The 22729-nt window shown below is 35.4% G+C and overlaps 1 protein-coding gene and 1 pseudogene across 1 annotated transcript in view; one reads left to right on the top strand and one right to left on the bottom strand.

The window, feature by feature from the left end:
- The window catches only part of LOC122747628, a 41707-nt pseudogene extending 22114 nt beyond the window's left edge, over positions 1 to 19593 (bottom strand).
- Positions 1 to 22729, top strand: part of ARHGAP15 (Rho GTPase activating protein 15) — an 880171-nt gene that overhangs the window by 10847 nt on the left and 846595 nt on the right. The window lies entirely within an intron of this gene.

Genomic DNA, 22729 nt, shown 5'->3' with positions numbered 1-22729 from the left:
CTAGATTTTATTGGTATTATATAGAAATGGTGCTGATTTGTGTGGGTTTATTTTGTATCCTGAAACTCTGCTAAAACTGTCAATAATTTCAAGTAGTTTTTTTAGTTGATTCTCTAGGATTTTCTAAGTACAACATACTGTCATTTGCAAAGAGCGATGTTTTATTTCTTCAGTATCTATTCTAATTCCTTTAGTTTTGTTTTCATCTCTTATTGATATAGCTAACATTCCTAGTACCATAATAAATAATAGAGGTGATAATGGGCATCCTAGATTGACTCCTCATATTACCTTTCTTAAAATTTTTATTGAATTATATTTTGCAAGGGCAGTAGCACGACAAATGACATCAGATACAGGAAAACCTGAGTTCAATATCCTCTTTTGATAAGCATTGGATATGTAAACAAAATTCTTAATCTATCAATGCTTTCGGCAAATCTCTAATACCATAAACTTCATAGAAGTAGCCAACTAGCATTGGCAGGGAGATATTTCTCACTTGGGTCTTCCCTAAACCAATGACATCACAGGTCTAGTCCTTTTCAGGTCCTATAGTTTGTAAACATGCCTTTATTATTGTACTTTTTAATATTTTTTATGATTTATATTCACATTATCAATTCTTCTAAAGTATTTTGTGATATTGAAGAATACTGTCCTTTAAAATATTCAGAATTTGTCATAGGTTGGTGAAATTTAATTTTTCTAATAAATCTTTCACCTCATTTTTCCTCATTTGTCTTTTTGTTGGATTTATCAAACTGTGAGAATATTAATGTCTCCTAAATAATGGTATCATTAAAACTGTTTAAAAATCCAGCTTTTATTTTATGAAGTTACCTGCTATGCAATTTTATACAAATACGTTTACTATTATTATTTTTCATGGTCTATGATGGCTTTAAACAAAATGTGCCTTCATTTGCATAGATTTTAATTATTTCCTTATTTGAGGTAATAATTGCAAGTCATTTATTTAAATTCTGTGAATTATGATAGATTTTGTTTTATCTCCTAATTCTTAAATCTGTTTTTGTTGAGTCATTTCAGTTGTGTCCAACTCCTTGTGACCTCATTTTGGGGTTTTCTTGGCAAAGATACTAGAGAGTGGTTTGCCATTTCTTTCTCCACCTCATTTTACAGATGAGGAACTGAGGCAAACAGAGTTAAGTGACTTGCCATGGGTGACATTGCTAATAAGTGTCTGAGCCTAGATTTGAACTCACAAACATGAATCTTCCTAATTTCAAGCATAGTACTGTTCTGTCCATTGTGCCAGCTAGTTGCCCCTTTTAATCTGTTAACATCTATATTTTAAATGTTTCTTATGTGTAATAATTTGTTGGACTTTTTATCATTTTTTCCTTTTTAATGGGAAAATCAATGTATTCATGTTTAGAATTATAATTCTATACTTGTTTTATAGAGCTCTAATCATTCTAATAATTTAAAATATGTTTCCATTAATTTTGAAATAAAAATATATTTTATGTTCATTCTCTTTTCCAGAGCTTCTGTTGCTAAGGAAACTGTCTTTTCTTCTCTGTCCTAAATTTTCTATTCTCATGTTAGAATTATTGCTATGTTCCTCAAGAGCTCTGCCATGTGTATCTCTGATTTTTTTTCTTCCCCTTACTTGATTGCTTTTCTTTCACTGTATTACTCTTCCAGTCATTTAGACATTCTTAAAATGGTTTCATTGTAATTTCAGGAAGTTGTGTAGAATTTGTTGTAACACCTTTAACTTTCTGAGGAAATATTGACTTGATTTCTTTTGTGAAGTGTTTGTCCAATGAGATGGCTTATATTTGGCAATTTCTTCTGCTCAGTCTTCCTCTGTTTTACAAATTACTCTGCTGTCTTCTCCATGGTGTCCTTGCCACAGACATGCTTTTTACCACCAATGGTTTCTCTTCTGTAGATCCTAGACTCTTGTACCCCCTCCTTACTCTAGATGTCTGTCTTCTTTTCTCTCAAACTAAGGGGATAGTCTAAATATGCGACCCTCAAGGGGTGATCAGTTGGCTGGTTGGAATGCTGCTGTGAAAAGATTCTGAAAGTCTGCTACAGTAGAACCTATTCTCCTCTTTTCCTATTCCTTTTTTTCTGGGTTCTATCTTCCTGTCAGATTGACTTGAGCATGAGTCAGGGTAGGGTGGAAGGTGGATAAGTTGGTAGATAAGAGTGGGTAAAGGTTTCCTGAGAAATTGCTAGGAGAGAACTTGAAATGGCATTTCCCATTGCATTTCCTACACTATTCTCTTACTTCTTCTGCTGGTTGACTGTATCCTCCTGAGGTATAATAAATAGTTCTAATCAGTGATGCAGATTTGGACAAACCCCTTCATTTTTGTCACCAGAGTTCCACTTTTACACACAACCACTCCCTTTCCTTATTGCTTTTATTTGTTTTTAAATATTTTATTTTTTCTAATTACATGTAAAATCAGTTTTTAACATTTTTTAAATGGTGAGCTCCAAATTCTCTTCCTCCATCCTATCCCTACCCTATCATTGAGAAGGCAAGCAATTTGATATATGTTATATATGTGTAGTCATGCAAAACTTATTTCCATTATCAGTCACCCTTTCCTCATTCTTGAGCCTTGAAATTAGTCTGATGAATAATCCTCAATTTCCTTTTAGAGAGAGATCCTTCTTGGAGGCTGTCAAGGGGTTAACTCATAATATCATTGCCAAAAATTCCAAAATCTAGGAAGGTCCTGGTTCTGACATAGCAAAACCTGGTTAAAGACATTGGGAAAAGTGGGCAAGGGAGAGGCAGCAGCACCATAGCCACAGGCTGTGGAAATGGTCTTGTTTTTAATCTCTAAAAATTATATTTGTGCTGGATTCTTTCAATATTCTCTTTTCTGTATTATAGTCATTTTTACTATATTTTGGAGGCCTTTACTTTTTTTATTTGAGGAGGAAAAAATGTATGAAGAGAGTTGTACTCCAGGTTACTTCTTATTTTACTATCTTCTCAGGGATTTTCTCCAAGTGTTTCTCAAGCCATTAAAATTTGATTTTTATTTCCAGTTTAATGCTACAGGAACTAGAAGCATGCATAGGTTACATGAATCCAATCAGCATCAGAAATCTCCACTTTCATATACTCCTTACCCTCTTCTTTGGATAACAAAAAGACATATTCTTAATCCTCCTCAATTCCAGCTACATGAGCATATGCTTCAGGAAGGAGAATCAATATCCATGACATTTTTCTAAGCCTATAGAGGCTAATATATCAATCAATTAACTAATGCATGCTTGCTAAAGTTAAAAAGATAACTCCTTTAACAAAAATCTAATGAGGGTCTTTTTTGCTATGCTAGGCATTCTGAGAAAGAAAAATAAGGCCTCGTCCCCACTTTTAAGGAGCTCATAGATGAAAAATGGAGGGAGATAGGATCAAAAGAAATGGCTATATTTCCAAAAAGATCAGAGGAAGAAAAGTTGATTTCTAACTTTTCCCAGTATAATACAATCTCTCTGAAGACAGGGGATCTTTCTTGTACTTAGGACAGTGCCTTGAACACCATAAGCATTCAATAAATACTACTGAGTTCAATTGAATTGTGACAAGGAAAACAGATACAATATCCATTTTAGGTTTTCAACATAGAGAAGTGTTTCTTTTTCAAAATAAAATTTCACTGTTTTTTTTTCTTTGCCTAAATTTCCGAAGCTATGACTTTACTTCCCTCATCTAGAGACATCCTTTATAGTCTTCAGTGTCCCATACCCATAATCCCCTTCTTCTGCAAACTAGATGGAGGTGTCTTCTCATACTTAATTTTGGGGGGGGGCTGAGCTTGATCATAAAAGTTTTGTAGTATGTGGTTGTGATTCTGTTCTGTTGTTATTCTTTCCACTTATTCTGTTGCAGCGATTTTGCATGCAGTTTTTTCTAATTCTAATTACGTCACTTTTTATCAGTGTACATAAATCTCATGTTAATCTGTTTACTTCTTGGTTACTTTTTATAACCCAGTAAAATTCCATAATATTCAGGTACCACATTTTGTTTGGCTATTTCCCAGGTAAAGGGCACCTACTTCATTTACAATATATATACACACACATATATATATATATATATATACATATACATATACACACATACATACATATATGTATATATATATATTTTACTACAAAAAGTTCTGTTGTACACATTTTGGCTTCTATGGGCCAGAGCCTTTAAAAAAAAGTTATTGATCCCTTAGTCATACATATGCAGCAGAAGAATATGTGTCAAAGACTGGACCTTTTAGTCACCCACTCCACGAAATTCCAAACAATTTTCCAGAACAGTTGGAAAAATTCACAGTTACACCAATAATGCCTTAATTTATCTCTTTTCTTCACCTTTTCAACATTCATTATTCCTCTAAGAATAAATTTATCTAAACATATTTCACTATCTGGCATAAAATGTTTTTTCTTGCTTCATTCAATTGTCCATCTTTTTTTTGCATCAAAGTGGGACAGAAAATGTTTGGAGCCTAATAGGGAAAACTTTTCAGAGTTAGACCATCTGAAAAGTGAGTTGTAGAGGGGTACAGAATGAAAGTACTATAGAGCTTTTTGAAGCTGTCTAGACTAATTTAGACACAAAGTGAGGAAAGCAAACAGAGAAGACAGGACCTAGCACTGGAGACCTTCAGATCAACATCTGTTAGGAAGTTATCACTGCTAGCCATGCATATGCCCTTCTGATATTCCCCATGCCCTTTCCTAAACAGCCTTTTCTTTTGTGGAGATTTCAAAGAACATGAAAATTTGACTTTCATGTGACTGTTCAATATACAGTATGACCAATCTGCTTATCACAGTTCATCAATACTGGTATTGATGGAGTGAGAGGGACAGCAATATATACAGCACAGTTCAAACACCTGTCACACTCATATTTACAAAAGTCCCCACATATTCACTGGTTCTGCCGAGCCTACCTGTAACACATAATGACCCTCTCTAATCCCATTTAAGCTCCTCCTGCTCCCTAACCTTTGCCAATAGTTTTTCTACTTATTCTTGCTCTCTCACAAATGCACAGACTCATTCCTCTTACTCTATGCACTCTTCTGTCTTTCCTCTTATGAACACATTCTGACCCTTCCTTTCGCCTGAATCCCAGTACACATTGTCCTATTAGCTATCCACCCACCTAAAGGCTAACACCAGTACGAAGGGTGTATCCTGACAGTTCTTAAATGGGCTCAGGGAATAGCTTGTTTTTGCAAGCCACTAAATGTCCCTGAAGCATCTGGTGCACATCTACCTCTATCTTGGGCATTATTTGTTTTGACCAAGCCTTGGGCCCTAGGTGATGATTAGGCTGCATTCTCTTAATGAATTTAAGCACATGCACAGCCCTTAGTCATGGAGACCTGGAACTGGCATAGACTAAATGCCCTTTTGGGCTATCTTATATAAGCTGGCATGATGAAGGGAGGGTAACTTTTCAGCTTTAACAAACCATTCCTATGCAGCATATTGTTATTGACCTGAATGTATCATCATAGACTGAGACACACTCCCCGAGATCTAGACCTGTATATGTTTTTACTGAGTCTTTGAACTTTAGTAAAAGTATTGGTTAAAAAATTAGCTACCTAATTGAATAAATCTCTTTTGATTGTGCACATGTATTTGGGATCAGCATGTATCTGTTCTCAGATAACCTATCTTCAGTGCCCAAAATATTGGTTGTTCTACCATTTAGAGATTTTTCATTTAGAGATTTAAACAAGATGAAGATTACTAGATGGAAGTCAGGTCTTATGTCAATGTTTATTCCTAGAGAGCTTACTAAGTAGCTGTTATGTTGTTTTCAACAAATAAGCATTTCAGTATATTCTTAAATTAAATATATTATTTATCGTTAAATCAGACTATACTCCTGACTCTTCCAGCCTTTCTCTACAATGCCCCAGAAACTTCTTCACCAGGGAAACTAACTTTACCCTTGGACTTGACACACTGGAAGTAGCCTTCACCCCCTGCAACTTCTCCCTCTAATTGGCTGGTTATTTCCTGAACCTCCATTTTAAGGAGGATGTCCACAAAATCCCTGCCTTCATTTGTCTTCAGGCTATACTTTAGACACTTCAGAGGTTTTGACTAAAAATGTAACGCAAAAACTATTAATATTTTTATATCCATTTGAATAATGTGGCATTTTATGTGAGAATTTGATGTAAATATTTTCGTATGTTTTATTTTGAGTTCTGTTGTAATAGCACTAGATCCTGCACTAATGTCTCATTATGCAGAGGGGATCTTGACTTTTCAGAGAGAATAGGCCCTCAAATCATGAATTCTGAGAGGCCCTACCAAATTTTACAGGATTTAATTACAGTCTAAACACTGGACTGCTGGTCTGTTTTCTGATGCCCAGTCCTTCTAAGTCCATGTAAAACTATTTTTTTGAAAGTAAAATATTTTTCTAACACTTAATTATAATTAATTAATTAACATTAACTATATCTATTAGTGAAACAGATAACAGCAACATCAATTTCTCCATTAATTTTGAAGAAGGGAATACTTAATCTTTAATTACCATATTCTTTTTTTGGGGGTGTGGGAAGGGCAATGAGGATTAAGTGACTTGCCCAAGGTCACACAGCTAGTAAGTGTCAAGTGTTTGAGGCCGGATTTGAATCCAGGGCTAGTGCATTAACCACTGCGCCACCTAGCTGACCCTTAATCTATAATATTCAAAAGGCATTTGGGAGTTTTATTTTAAAATGGGTAAATAGTATACTTATTAAGTGCTTAGTGTATGCTAGGCACACTGTAGTGCTAAGGATACAAATACAAACAAAGAGTGCATGCCCTCAAAGGGCTTACATTCCAATAGAAGAAGACAATGCATAAAGGGATTCTGAATGATGTACAGGGGCATAGATAGAAGATTGAGGAAGTTACATTTTCTCTGGAAAAAATAAAGTAAAAAGCTCAAGTATTAGAGCTTTGGGTAGCCAGGGGTAGAATTCAAGTTTCCAGTACACTGGAAATGCTTGGAGACTAGGGCTATAGTGATGAAGCAGCTAAAGATATCTACAGAAAAGTTCACTTGATTTTGTTTTTTTTCAAAAAGGCATCGCTAAATTCATCATGTTTGATTCTATTTCATATATGCTTCCTTCGCTTTCAGGGAACATTTTTGTTCTTCTTCTAATTTATAAAATGCCAACTTCATAGTCAAACTGAAATTACCTTTAAGCAATGCTGTGAAGGGTAAAGAAATGCTGAGCTAGGGGAAACTTGAAATTTTTGCTTCTGTTGATTCATCTGACTGATTTAGGTACTTTTAGGTTAGAACATACTGTAAGCCCAACACAGAGACCTGTGGGCTCACTTTCATTTACATGTTAAAAGCATATAGGAAAATAGAAGGTCATTATTCTCCAGATTTCAAAGTAAATTTGTCACTTCATTCTCTAATCCCATGCTGACTTTTTCTTGGATTATTAATAATAATCAATTATAGATTAATTCTACTATATGTCAAATATTGTGCTAGAACCTTGGGGACTGGGGGCTGGGTAATGGATTCAATAGAAATAGAATCCAGAATTCCTGGGCCCAGGGTACATTTATTTGATAGCCTGGTAAATTGTTGTTGTTCAGTCATTTTTTTAGTGATGTCTGACTCTTTGTGACCCCCTTTGGGGGTTTTCCTGGCAAAAATACTGGAGTGGTTTGCCATTTTTTTTCCTCCTGGTTCATTTTACAGAAAAGGAAACTGAGGCAAACAAGGTTAAGTAACACAGCTAGTAAGTATCTGAGTGCAGATTTGAACTCAGGAAGATGAGTCTTTCTTACACCCAGCTTGGTATTCTATCCACTGTACCACCTAGCTAGCCTGATATAGTAGAAAATGAAAACATGAAGTCCAAAGTATTTACTTATGTGTCTATTCAATATGGCTATGTGGAATTCAGGGTCATGATGAATTTTACTGTGCTTGACAATTTTCAGAGTTAAAAATATTGTTTAAAGGTCATGCAGTATAAGTAGAATATTGATTCAAAATTTAAGTGTTTCAGGGATAAGTTTGGGGTCATTAAAGGAGCTCTCCCCGGCCCTCCCCCCCCCCCGCCAAAAAAAAAATAAAACAACAAACTGAGCCTACTTTTATTCTGACTCATTCTGATTCTGTAAATTTGCAGTCTTCCCAGGATATAAAATGATTATGGATGAGTTCTGTGGATTTTTGAAAAGTTAACTATGTTTTGATCTGGATGATAGAGATCATTCATCCATTTAACTTTCCCTATCTCGATGGATATATCAAACTTTTTGTGCCTATTATCTGCATCTAAGAGGCTTTAAAATATATCTGCTTATGCAATTAGCACAATGTCATTCCCAAAAAGGATCATCTAGATGATCCTTTCTATTTATCATTCTATCTATAGGGGTCCTTCTATTTATAGGGATTCTCCCTTTAATTTAGACTCTATACTGACCTTCCTCTGTGATAAGGGTGAATTTTTTTTTTTTTTGGAAAACATACTTCATCCTACTTTATAATTACCTTTTATTCACTGAAAGAGAGTTTTAGAAAAAGGGTAATTTTGTAGATATCTTCTGAGGAATCTTTCATAGTTTTGATATATGTATGAGATAATTTGTTGGAGGAGAGCCTTTAAGGTGGGATTACTGAATCAAAAACACTTTTTATAGTTAAGAAATAGTGAGTATATAGTAGGATTTAGTGTTCTAGACATCTTTCAATCATTTCTATGACATTAAAGATAGTTTACTGTGGAATATTATTTGTAAAATTCTTTCTCTTCATAAACAATGCCCTCAGTGCATTCATAGATTATTCTCATAACATGTTATATAGATACAAAAATAGATATATAGGTTGGTACTTATTAATTTCTCTTGCTTCTCTGTTTGGGTATTAAAGTCTGAGATGTCCTCTATTCCTTTGATATCTTCAGATACACTGTGAATTGATTCCTAAATAGCCTTACAATGGTGTCCAGCACACGTAAACTTGGTCTAATATATTTGCCTTTTACCAAAGTTCCTATATAGATTTGAGTCATAGAACACTGCGGAGTCTCTAAAGAATAAAAAATTCATTTTCCTCCAAAGGTAATTTATCAACATATGGTGGATATGAGCAGGCATAGCAAATAAGGAACTACAAAGAGAAACCTGAGTTGAGGATGCCATCAAAGTCTCTATATAAATACAACTCTACCTTATTTTCTTTTTCAAAACTACAAAGACCCTCAAAATCCGCAACCCAGCATCTTGTGTTCGAGTAGTGCAAGAAGGTAAGATACATTGGAAGAAGCCAGGAATTCCTGTATTTCATCTACTGGAAATGCTTCATTGCATATATTGCTAACCCCTAAAATGGACCAACCTTGAGTGTGCTTGAAATGGACCAAAGATATGAACATTTTCATTAAGTATTAGCACTATACCATAAGAAAACTGGAAACAAATCTTTTCAGTTATAGGCAAGAACTTTATGCTTCTTTTTGTCAGTATTACACTCATTCTTAAGGATCCTACACTATTGTAGGAAAATCATAAGAAGTAATTTTATTCCTAAATCCAGATTTTATTAAATGAGAGCTGAAATAAAGGAACTACTAAGATCTAAAGAGGCAAAAATTTGAAGAAACCAAGTTTTTCAAAGTAAAATATTTATAGATACCACTAACCCTACCTATTAATGAATCAGATAACATCGATATCCATTTCTCAATTTTGAAGAAGAGCATAATTAATCAATAAATTCCAAAAGGTATATTTTGAGTTTGATAGCATGCATTTAACCCAGACCAATTTTTAATTGGGGAGTGTTAGCTAAGTGGCTCGCCACAATATTGGGGCAAGGAAGGAGACTGGCAGCCTCTCTCAAAACAGAACAGGATTTATTTTAACAAGAATGAACTTTAAAAAAAAAACACAAACAGGATCAGTAGGATCAAGGGAAAGGAAATAAAATGGGGAAAGGGAAATTATACAACCTGAAAAATACCACCGCCCAGGAATCAGCTGAGAATATACAGCAGAGGTCCTGTAGCCTTCCAGCTAGAATGCTGGGGGGAAAAACAAAAAACAAACAAACAAAAAAACTTCCTTCCTCCCCACACACTCCACACAGCCCCCAGCCAATTGGATGGCTGCTCTGACAGTCACATGACTGCGCTCACTAGGCTTCCAATCATTATAATTTTGCCAGGCCCATGTAGGCTTCAGTGAGTGGTGACGAGGTGAGGTGCCAGTGCCATGGCAAGGGCTACAACCAGTGGGTGGAGCACCATGGGGTTTCCTTAGCCCCAGGCTAGTGCACGGAGGCATAAAAACCTCAAATAACAATTAATTCTTTACACCAACTATACCAAGAAGACCAAAAAGGAATATTTTTTAAACAGATATTTTCTGTAACTATCATGGACAAACATATTCTTCCATAGCACTTAATAGAAAGAATAAAATAATTTCAGTATTTGTATACAAGTCCATATAGAATAGTCATTGCCACAGTAAGAACCATAGGAGTAACAGCGGTGCTTTCCAGGAATAATCCTAAAGGCAGATATTAGACAATCCCATGGCAGAAATGACTTCCAAAAACTATTGAAAACTTGTAGAAAGACTTCAAAGATGACATAAAATTCTAACTGGTTTGAATAGTAGAAAATCTGAATGTCACATTGGTGAATTAAAAACAATGAAAAGAAAATGTTTCATGCATTCAAAGTGGAGAAATATAGTAGAAAATCAAGATTCCCTTAACTGGCCATTGAAAGCAAAAGTCACATGGTTAAGTCAATATAAGGAATTAAAGCAATACAAAGAACAAAACAAGCAATTCATTGTTAATCAAAAACCTTACTACAGTGGCTTGAAAAATAAAGAAATCAGAAAAAGAGAATTATTGAAGAAAGTGGATATGAAATAGTTCTAGTTGTCTCTATGGTTGTAAGACAACACAAGTTAGATAAAACAGAAGCAGAAAGCTTGTGTATCTCTAGTAAAAAGAACAAACGGGTAAGTTACATCAAGAGGGGTGATTGAAACTCTAGAGTCTCTGCAAAAGGGTAAAATTCCAAGACCAGACCAGATCCGCAATTGGCTCAAGTGCTTCACAGTGACATGTGAATTACTAGAGTACTCTATCAGTTTTCTCTCAAATACAAGTTGGATCTTATGATCTTAAAAACCAAATGTTGAGAAAACCACTGAGTCCTCCAAATATAGACAAATGTTGCATTTTTTATTTTATGTAAAGCACTCCAAATTTGTATATTTTTTTTAAATCTATGAACATTTAGAAAAAATACAACATATTGGGTGTCCCAATATAAATGGATATGCCATAAAGTCTGAAGTATATAAAATGGCAGCCTTATATTAATTTGGAAATATTTCAACAAGGCTTCTGGAACTTTTATACTGTCTTTAATTATTATCACAAAGCCTTTGACTAAATTCCATATTCATGGCTTAATCGTGTTCTACACATATTTAAAATAGACAAAAAGGACTAGAATATTTGATATCCACATGGAAAACTAATCTTCATTTACATATACCACCGTGCGACAATGTCAAGAAAAATTGATGTAAAGTTACAAGAAAATCTTAATCACTTGCTGTACATAAATGATATCAAATTACATATGTTCATTGGAAATACATTTAAGTATTTTCTCCATCTTTTGGAATCTTTTTTCAGTGGTAAGAGAAATATTGGATTCAAGAAGTTTAAAATTCTTCATATATGATATGGAAATAGAGAGCCTGAAGACTTCTAGCTTGAATCTAAAGATCAAAATGAACCAATGGATGATGGGATTATAGATACTCTGGCCCCCTCTTGTAATACATAATGACCCTCTCTAATTTCATTTAAGCTCCTGCTGCTCCCTTACCTTTGCCAACAGTTTTTCTACTTACTCTTGCTCTCCCTTACACATGCACAGACTCATTTCTCCTACTCTATGTGCTCTTCTGTCTCTTTCCTCTTATGAATTCATTCTGACCCTTTCCCCTCAATCCCAGTATGCAAGACAAGAAATGTTCACTATAATTCACTTCAAAGTTTTAAAAATGGATGTTACAATTGTTCTTATACGTAATTGGGGGGATTAATAAAATACAAAAAAAAAATACGAGTTTACTAGGAAGAATATGTTTAAAGCAATTAACACCTCCACAGCATCATTCTTTTTTATTATTATTATTTTTAAATTTTTTTATTTTTTAGTGAGGCAGTTGGGGTTAAGTGACTTGCCCAAGGTCACACAGCTGGTAAGTGTTAAGTGTCTGAGGCCGGATTTGAACTCAGGTACTCCTGATTCCAGGGCCGGTGCTCTATCCACTGCGCCACCTAGCTGCCCCACACAGCATCATTCTTAAAGAACACCTTCAGAATTATAAAATAGACCATAATAGATTTGGAATTTAGCTAACAAAACACAATATAATATTAATGAAACATAGATTCTATCACTGTATTACAGTTTGGGAAATATTAGAATTTCTTCATCACAAAAAAGAAGGTTGGTAGAAATTATCAGTTCACATGATAAACAGATGAAAAACTTAGAGAAATTTTTTTAGAATCTAACAAATATCCTTTAAGTTAGCAATAGTAAACGCTTACAATAGATGTACACCACTGGATTTGTTGAATGTAAATTATATGTAATATTAAATCAGTAACTATTTTATAAATGATAAATATATTATATATAAAATATAATATAGCCTGAGAAATGTGTAAGTTTGAAAAATAGTATCAACAGACCCTCTATCAGCAACATTCACATGAAATTAACTAATAACATGAAGCCAAATAAGTGGCAAAAAATGGCTAAATCATGTAATTTTTGTTTGGTAAATTGCATAAGCTTATGAGGCCAATTTAGGAGCCAGTCATCATTAATAATCATCATTGAAGGAACCTGGATTTATTGCTCAATGCAGATTTTACAAGGAAATAACAAACTGTGAAACACATCTCTGAAGGGTACAAAAATATGAAATACCTAGCAAGGCACACCTGCTAGCTAGAATTACACATCTGAAGTTTACTGTATTTCATAAAGCAAAAGATAACAAATTCCTGTGCACAACAATAGACTCACAATGTCGATAAGAATTCAGCAAATAAACCACACTAGGCCTAGGCCATTGCATAGATCAGCTGATCAGATATAACACTGATCTAAAAAAAAATAAGAATTTTTGAAAGATTGTTTTCATAGATGTTCCCATATTAAGTGCTCATGATCTCCAAACTATAAGGAATGAAAACTTTTTCAAATATAGAGATGACCCAGAGGAAGAAATAAGAACCATTTGGGAAGATATATTTTGTCCTGCCAGTTACTGAAATCCTTATAAATGTGCTTTTAGTGACCCTGACAGTGACAAATTTATAATCCAATATTTGTATTCAATTACAAAAAAGTTTTTGTCCATAGCCCAGCAATACTACTATTCTCTAATGACTTTTGTAGTATAGTTTGAAGTTGTTTTCTAGAATGGGTAGACTAATTTACAGCTAGACTAACAATTCTTTAATGTTCTTGACATTGCATATATCCCCCAACAATTGCCATTTTCCTCTTTTGTTATGTTTATAAAACTGTTAGGCAAAGTGCTGCATCATAGTCATTTTGATTTGCATTTTTCCAATGATAATAATTTGGATAATTTTTTTCACATGGTTGTTAATAGCTTGCATGACTTATTTTGTGAATTGACTTGTCAATGAGATGAACAGACCTTTAGAACAAGCACTATGTACATATGTATGTGTGTATAAAAACAAGGAATACCTTGAAATGAGGTGAGTCAAGGTCTGGTTGACATGACTTCTGTGCTTGATCAAAATGATTGTCATGTTCTATAGCGGACTGGCTAGAAGAAAGAACCCATAGAAGAAAGGTTGGAGATATCCTGCAGACAAAAGTAGAACATCCACTCCTCCCTATATCCAGAGTTGTGAAGTCCTATTTCTTTGCTAGCAGTTCTCTGATTCTAACCTTTAGTCTAGGGGCATTGTGACCCTTTGAAGTTACAATGCCCTTTGAGGTATTGTTGTTTTCTCTTTTCATGATAACCTATCATCACAAAGCTGAGATAGCCACTCTGATTTTCTACCAATGGTACTTAGATATAATGGGCAAAAAATGATTCAGCATTTTCCCTGCTAGATTAGGTGAAAAATGACATAAGGAGTGAAGAGATGAATGCTTTTCTTAGACCTCTTTAAGTACTAATGTCCGACTAGGGAAGGCTGCAGTCACAAGAAATTTGTGTGTCCACTCCCTAGACTTAATACTGAAAGTTTAGGCATGCTTCTTCTTTTTGCTCCACCTTTTCAACATCTCAGAATTCACTTCAATGACCAGAATAAATTATGTTAAATATCTAATAATAAATTATATATCCTAGTATTAACTCCATCTTTGTCTTTTTTCTTTAATTAGTTGTAATCCTTACACTATTGTTGCTAATTTTCTTTCTGATTGAATATAGTATTTTATGTTACCTTGATCTTTTTTACCTTTCTTTATAATTATTGGGAGACAAGAGATGTTTAGGGTAATGTTTTGAGGTAGGCCTCACCATGGCAAATACCCCAGTAGTCAAAAACCATTTAACAGCTAACAAAAGGGGATTGACTCAATCATAGCAATAGATACATATTCCACAAGGATAAGTACTGATGACCCCTTGGGCTGATTCAGCTGTATGATACTCCATTCCCAGGCATACTCATATTTTTCTACTAGTCAGGTATCAGCGTGCCCAGAGTTCCTCATGTCTGTTTTTGCACTTAAGCAACCAGGAAGTGATGTTAACTAAAGCCTGACCTTAAATGTCCTGGGCCAAGCAAATCTAAATGATGATCTCAGTACTATTAAAAGAAAAACTAGCCTAACTTGACTGAGGGAAGTATTTAGGATATTGCTCCTACTATAAATGCGAGTCAAAAGTTGTGTCCTCAGAACTTGAAACTCCCAGATTCTTATCTAGCCTACTGGATAATCTTAATCATAGCAGGAGACTAGGTCCTATGAGTACCTATTTCCCTATGTGGTGTCATTTGAGGGGAGATAAAGAAAAGTATTTTTCTCACCCTGGTACTACTGTGCCTGAAATTACTATATTAGAAATTCATTCCTTTGTATTCCTATGACATTTTTTCTTCTTTGGGGAAAAGATAAACATACATACATATATACATATACAAATTTATACATGCATGCAAAAAAAAAAACCCATTGATTAAGTGTTTACTCCATGCCAAGCATTGTGCTAAGTGCTACATATAGAAAATGGAAGCATCCGTACACATTCTAATAGGGGGAGGGTTCATCTCTAGTGTGGATGGAAAGGCCGAAATGTCCTTAAGGTATATTGTCAGGACTTATGGTAAGGCCTGAGGAGTACAGAGGGCAAAGCAAAAGGAGAGATAGATGTTACTCTGGGATTTTGAGAATGCAGTGTCAGATCATAGTTGCGGCAAGGCTGGGAATTCATGTATAACAAAATACAATTGTAAGGAACACAGAATGCCAAATTGGACTTCAATGAAGACTTCAAAATGACTAGAGTTTTAAAGTGTCATGGCAGTAACAGTTAAGGCTTAGGAGGTAATAACTCACAAAATGATAGATAGGATAATTGTGTGGAAAACAATGGGATGATCAAACAAATACTATTGGTTTCATATGAGAGATTTGACAAGTCTTTACCTCATAAAGAAAAAGTGAGTCATTAAATAGGAGAGGTTCTGATTTAAGATACTGGAAGTCTAGGAGTGACAAACCAGGCAAGTGAAGCTTGAGAAATAGCTTAAGGTAACAAGGCCCACTCTGTTGAAACTGTGTGAACATAGTTAAAATTGAGCTTTCCAAACTGAGCACAATACTCCAGATCTGATGTGAGGGCACTGGCCACCAGTGAGTACCAGGTATCTTCTGGAAGACTACAATACCGAATGTGGGGACATAGGGCCAAAGTGAGAGGTGCAGGGAACTAGAGATAAATTGTACATACATCAATTCAACAAGCAATTAAAGGGCCTACTATGTGTAAGATACTTTGAAGCACTTGCAAATGATACTTTGTACCTTGTGTATATCTTTTGCCATGCTTTATTCTTTGTTGAATATAGAGGTGGATAGAGAGCCAGGCCTGGAGTCAGGAAGTCTTATCTTTGTGAGTTCAAATCCAGCCTCAGATACTAGTATGTGACCCTGGCCAAGTCATTTAACCCTGTTTTCTTCAGTTTCCTCATCTATAAAATGAGCTCAAGAAGGAAATGGCAAATCACTCTAGTATCTTTGCCAAGAAAACCCCAAATGGGGTCACAGAGAGTTGGACACAACTGAGACAACTGAACAATTCTCTTTATAGAAATGAAACCATCCTGGATCCTGTACCTCATTCTACTAGGGGATATAAGTAAACAGATGCTTATAAATAGAATGTAGCTAGAACACCAAGAACTATGAAAAAGAGGCAGCTAGAGATTCTAAGAGGGAGATGTGAGAAAGGAGAATACACAAGGCATTCTGTGAAAAGGTTAGAAGTACAATGAGATTCCATACTTCACAGTTTTGTTCAGGGTCAAACCTGCTTATAAAATTTACATAACTTCTTATTTTTTTGCTTGTCTCCATCTATTGGAAATAACAGTGGCAGACCTTACCATAAAACTGTCTTGCTGGTGTTTGGTAACTACTATGCTCAAAGGGCTTCCCCAACTCAATGTGCTGCATACACGAGAAGCCTTATTATTTTATTTCCTATATGTAACACCTGCATATCCCAGACAATGGCACCCAACGGGGAGGCTATGGTCAAATTTCTTTACTGTGATCTTCCTTTCTCATTATGTTTGACATTTCTGAAACTGAGTTTTATTGCATTCTCTCAGCTTATGGAAGTGGTCTGGGGAAATTAGACTTAATAGAGATGTAGAAACCATAGGGAGAAAAAAGAAAAAGAAAATGAACTGGAAGGAAAGTGGAATTAAAATGTTATTTTGGTAAACGGCTGCAATAGTGGAGACAACAAACAATTGTAATGTGAGTTAATTACTGACCTGTCAGGAGAATAGAGCATGAAGGTTATGTCATACATTACTACAGCTACTACAGTCAGAATCATTTTGGCTGGGGTGGGGGAGGTAAGAAAAGAGAGAAAATGACACCCTACTACATGGCATCTTAACATCTTTCCAGGGAATACGAATGGATTTTCAGGAGAAAAAAACAAAACAAAACTGTATTTGTATATTGGGTTGCCTGGTATCTGCAGCATATATTTAGATGCTGATACTTCCTGTCTAAAGCAAGAGCAGGTTGCCCTCTGGGAGGCACACCCTTGGTATATACTTTGCACTTACTTATCCGCATACATGTACATCCTCAGAGGAAGTTAAGTTCATTGAGGGTAGTTTTTAATTTTTTTCCAATTTATCTCCACATCTTCAGCACCTTGTACATAGTAATTACATAATATATATTTCTTGAATTAGATTGAACTTGAGTCCACGGGTTTCAGTAGGAGAGAAATCCCTCGTTGAATGGAGGTCTGTTTCACAGAAACACTAAATAAAACCCTATTCAAACACTAGGAAAAAGTATGTCTCAAGTAATACAAAAAGTCCAGATCATAGACTTAAGAGCTGAAGGGAGCCTTAGAGGTCATCTAGTTCATCTAGTTCCAGATAAGGAAACTGAGGCCCAGAGAGATATCCTCACTTGTCCAGTTATAATCCTACAATTTACTACCACTGGGATCCTTGTTGGTCAAATCACTACAAAGCTCTAGTCCTCAGTTTCTTCATTTGTGAAAGAGGGAATTGAATAAGGTGATCTCTGAGGTTCCTTTTGGCTCTAGATTTATTATTCTATGAGATAGCAAAGCCAGGAATTTGAACTCAAGTTTTCCAAGCCCAAATGTAGAGTAATTTCTGCTATGAGACAATGCCTCATGGTACCTATGGTGATTTTTCTTTTTAATTTTATAATATATACCCCATCTAAGCATAGCTGGTCTTTCTAACAGAAAATGTTATTTTTTAAAAAGGAAATTTAAAATAATCTACCTTTCCCATTATTTTCTGAATTCTTTTTTTACACTATGTTTTGATTAGGCTTCATAATAAGAATGAGCATTTAAATAGCACATTAAGATTTTCACAGTACTTTTTTTAGAAGTTACATGTAAAAAGACCCAAATTTTTTCATATTGATTTTTTTAACAGTGTTCCAAATTTTCTTCCTCCCTCCCTCCTCAACACTCCCTAAGAAATCAAGCAATCCAATATAAGTCATACATGTGCAGTCATGCAAAACATCTTCATGTTAGTCGTGTTGTGAAATAAAAGACAAAATAACTTTAGAAAGAGTAACTAACAAATTAAATTATACTTCAATCTGTATTCAGATACCACCAGTTCTTTCTCTGTTGATGGTTTGCATTTTTCATATGTCCTTCTGATAGTATCCTGGTTATCATTTTTTAATTCTCTTATAAAGAGAATAATCATTTTTTTAAAAAGTCAAGAATTGGCTATATTTTTATGATTTTATAGTTAATATCCTTTGCATTTATGATACAGTTAGATCATGGTCACTGCCTATTATTGTATTCTCTCCAAACAATGCAAAACAAATTATTAAATCTTGTTAATTTTTATTGAAACTCCCTCAACTCAGTACTTTTCCTTTAGTGATCTTGGAAGAAGTAGATGGAAAAAAATCTACTCACCTAAGATTAGACATCCATTTTAACAAGTGTTTTATCATGCTGCCTTCCCCATAGAAAGTGTAAGAAAAGCTATTGTTTGGGAAGATGCAGACTATCCCTATTTAACACTATAACAATTGAATCAGTTTTAATTGTGTTCATACCATTTTCTTCAGCACTCAAAGCTTCTTCCTTAGCTTATGTTCTGATTTTTGGTTTTGGCCAGTCAGAAAGTACTTATTGACTGTCTGATATGTGCACACACCCCAACATCTTAAATATGAGCTTTATTGATAAAGACAAAATGGTAGAGTTCAGATTAAGGAGACCAATGTTCAATTCACAGCTCTGATACTTATAAGTCATGTGACTTTGAGCAATTCATGGGATTACAAGATCATGGATTTAGAGCTGGGTGGAACCTCCAGTTATATCAGTCTAATTAGAAAATTGTGGCCTACAGAGTTGAAGTGACTAGTGTAAGGTAACAGAGGTGGTAGATGGAATAGGAGAATCTCTATCCACAAAGTGGGCCAAAATGGGAGGTAAATAGCACTCACAAAAATCTGCACATACTTCAGTTCAACAATTCAACAAACATTTATTAAACACTTTTTATGTACTCACTTCAAATGTGCCATTCTTTTCCTATATATCATACAAGCTTATATAACATAATAGAAAAAACACTGGATTGGATGCCATAGGGCCTGGGTTTTAATCCTTACCCTATTACTTACAACCTATATAATATTTAGTGAAGTCCTTTTACCTGATGGGCCTTAGCTTCCTTATATTTAAGAGTTTGGCCATGATTCACAAAGTCCTCTCTCATGATAAACCCTATGATCCAATCAATCAATATTTATTAAGTACCTACCTACTATGTGCCAGGAACACTGTTAATGCATGGTTTGCTTTACAGGCTATGAAGAGATCAGTACAGTCTGGGAAACTGTATGGTGAAGAGAGAGCCCACTGGACTGGCATTTGGGAGACAGGATTTTTACTCCCAGCTATAAACTGAGTAGTTATGTGACCTTGAGCAAATCATTCATCTGCTGAGTGTCCATTCCCTCATCTGTGAAATAAGGGGATGGAATAGCTTGACCTCTAAGACCCCTTCCAAATCCATAAATTCTCTGCTATTCCTTTCCTTTAAGTACTTATTTAAATCTCTTCTGGGGGAAGGGGAGTTTAAAAAGGCCCTTTCCCCCCTCAAGATGGCATGCAGCCAAATCACAGCATAATTAACATAGTTCAACCAATTATTTGAGGAGCAATGTTTTAAATTTGTAAACAGATAAAGCATGGCATTCACTCCCATTACTTGTGTTATGAGTGGGAAAATCAGCCCCCAGTTACAAGGGGATAAAATTTGTTGTGGGGAACAAAAGTTTGTCTGGTTTCTTTCAAGTGTCTTTCAGTTTCTGCTTCCTGTTTTTAAGAGAGTATTGAAAGTGGAAGTATTGAAATATCACCAACTATTCTCGTTCTCCTGGCATGTATAAAATCAGGAAGCCCAGAAAAACTGAGAAGCTGATCTTAAGAGATTTATATTTCAATTTCCACCTCAGGGGGATTCGTTTGGATGATTAGATTTTCAATGGATTTTCAGGGGGTGAAGGAGTTGGACCATGGTGGAACATATGACAAGTGAACAAAGCTTTCAGATATTTTGTTCATTTCATCAACCTACGTATCTGTAGTTTCTATGAATTGCAGAGTTCCTACTGTATACAAAGACCTATGTAAATACAGGCATTCTCCATGACTGTGATAAGTTGTGAGTAGAAGATGATCATGCTTTTAAACTATGTCCATGTTGTAAGCCACAGACTGTAAAGCTGACTGACTTTAGTTTTATAATTAGATGAAATTTACAATAAAGTTAATCTGACATATTTAATAAAATGCATGATTCATGGTTGTGTTACATTGTAGTGAGGCTTAAGTGGAAAGCAGTTCTTCTAAATGGATACAATTAGTATTACATTTACATACCCAAAGGAGGCATTTCTAGGGTTAGTTTGAGGACAAATGGAGAAGACAGAATATCTACATAAAAAGAAATCAGGTTATGCCTTTCTACACCCTGGAATCTATGATCCAGAGAAACTCTGGCAACTGAGTCTCACTTTTTCCCTGGAAGCTGGTTCTCAAAGCAATTCTTATATTTGCAGGTGCCTTTTGTGGTACAGTGGAACGAGTATTGGCTTGGAGCCAGAGGACACATGTTCCATCTTGTGTCTGCTACGTACTATTTGTGTGGCCTTGGCTAAGTCACTTAACTTCAGGGGGTTTCAGTTTTCTATTTGTAAAATGGAGGGGCAGAATGGGGAGAATAGACCAGATGGTTTCTAAGGTCCCCTCCACCTCTAAATTTAGGATCCTATAATCCAAAGGAGCACAGTCCTCACACATATTTGATTAGGGGTAGGTAGCCTGGTCTTCTATGTCGTGTGTGTATTTATTGAGCTACAGCATGATACATTCAAAAGAAGGTTGGGTTTGAAGACAGAGGACTTGGGTTCAAATTCTGACTAAACCATTTGCCATTAGTGTGACCATGGACAAGTTGCTTCTGTTCTATGGGCCTTGGTTTCCTCATGTGTAAAATGAGTGGATGGACTGTGCTCAGTCATTTTTTTAGTCATGTCTGACTCTTTGTGATCCCATTTGGCAAAGATACTGGAGTGCTTTGCTATTTCCTTCTCTAGCTCATTTTACAGATGAGAAAACTGAGACAAATAAGGTTAAGTGCCTTATCCAGAGTCACACAGCTAATGTGTCTGAGGCTGGATTTGAATTCACAAAGAGATGCCTTCCTGTATCCAGGCCTGGCCCTCTATCCACTGTGCCACCTAGCTTCCCTGGACTAGGTGACAGTTAAAGTCCTTTTTGCTTAGAGATGTGTGGCCCCTGTCTTCTTCTGTGCCTCTCTTGCTTCCCCATTTTGTGGAGTATAGGGCTTTTGCTCCATGGGTAGAGGAATGACAGGTAGAAGTAACTAGATCTGGAAACAAGGGGTGAGATGCTGTAACCAGGGTCACTGAATTTACAGAGACAAAAGAGATGTGATATTATAGCTCAACCACCAGAAAAAGGAATAAAGAACTTAAATGGCAGGGTAGAAGAGCAGGGGCCAGAAATATTAACTGGTAATGGAGAGAAGCAGAGGTCTCTATCAGTAAAAAGAATCAACCTTCAGGAGTTCTGCTTCATACCAGATTGTGAGTCCATACAGAAGGATGTTTCAGTTTCTACATTCTTGAGTCTTCATCTACACTTTAGCCCTTTTGAATTCAAGAGACGAATATTATTTGTGAATTGTATCGTAACACCTATAATTCTTTTTCTGTTCACTAAAGGAAGATCTGTCAGATCTAAGCAAACTGAGCTGTGCATTTCTTAGCTCTCCTAGGCTTGGAACAGCCTATCTGGAAAGTGCCTGGATCTAAGAAAGAGTCTAGGATGTGAAACAGAGTAGTAAATGTTCTGTTATGGATTGTTCCACTTTTCCTGTCCCATTTGAAGAGTAAAACACTGTATACAATTGATCATGTTCTGGATGTTTCTATGGAGAGGGACTCCATATACCTAATTTTCTTTGGGTAAATCTACATTAAATATGTCTACTATTAAACAAGTTGGCTCAGACATCCAGAGAAAGGTAAAGTTGGAAGGTAGAAAATAGTTCATTCTCTGAGAACCATTCAGAATTTAATACTTCTCCTGCACTCCTATTCTGCCGGAAAAAGCACCATAATTTCCAGGGTGAGCATGGTAACCTAGATCGGGGGTTCTTGGCCTTGTTTACATCATTGATCCCTACTGAGTGCAAAAGACTCCTTTTCCCAAGTAGATCACTTCTCAAAGGTCTCATAACATAAAATAGAATTATAAATGAAAACAATTATTTTAATTGTTATCAAAATACTAAAAAAAA

The sequence above is a fragment of the Dromiciops gliroides genome, chromosome 3 (assembly GCF_019393635.1).
Source record: "Dromiciops gliroides isolate mDroGli1 chromosome 3, mDroGli1.pri, whole genome shotgun sequence".
Lineage (NCBI taxonomy): Eukaryota > Metazoa > Chordata > Mammalia > Microbiotheria > Microbiotheriidae > Dromiciops > Dromiciops gliroides.
The sequence above is the reverse complement of the archived record's forward strand: the minus strand, read 5'-3'. Positions and strand labels throughout refer to the sequence as shown.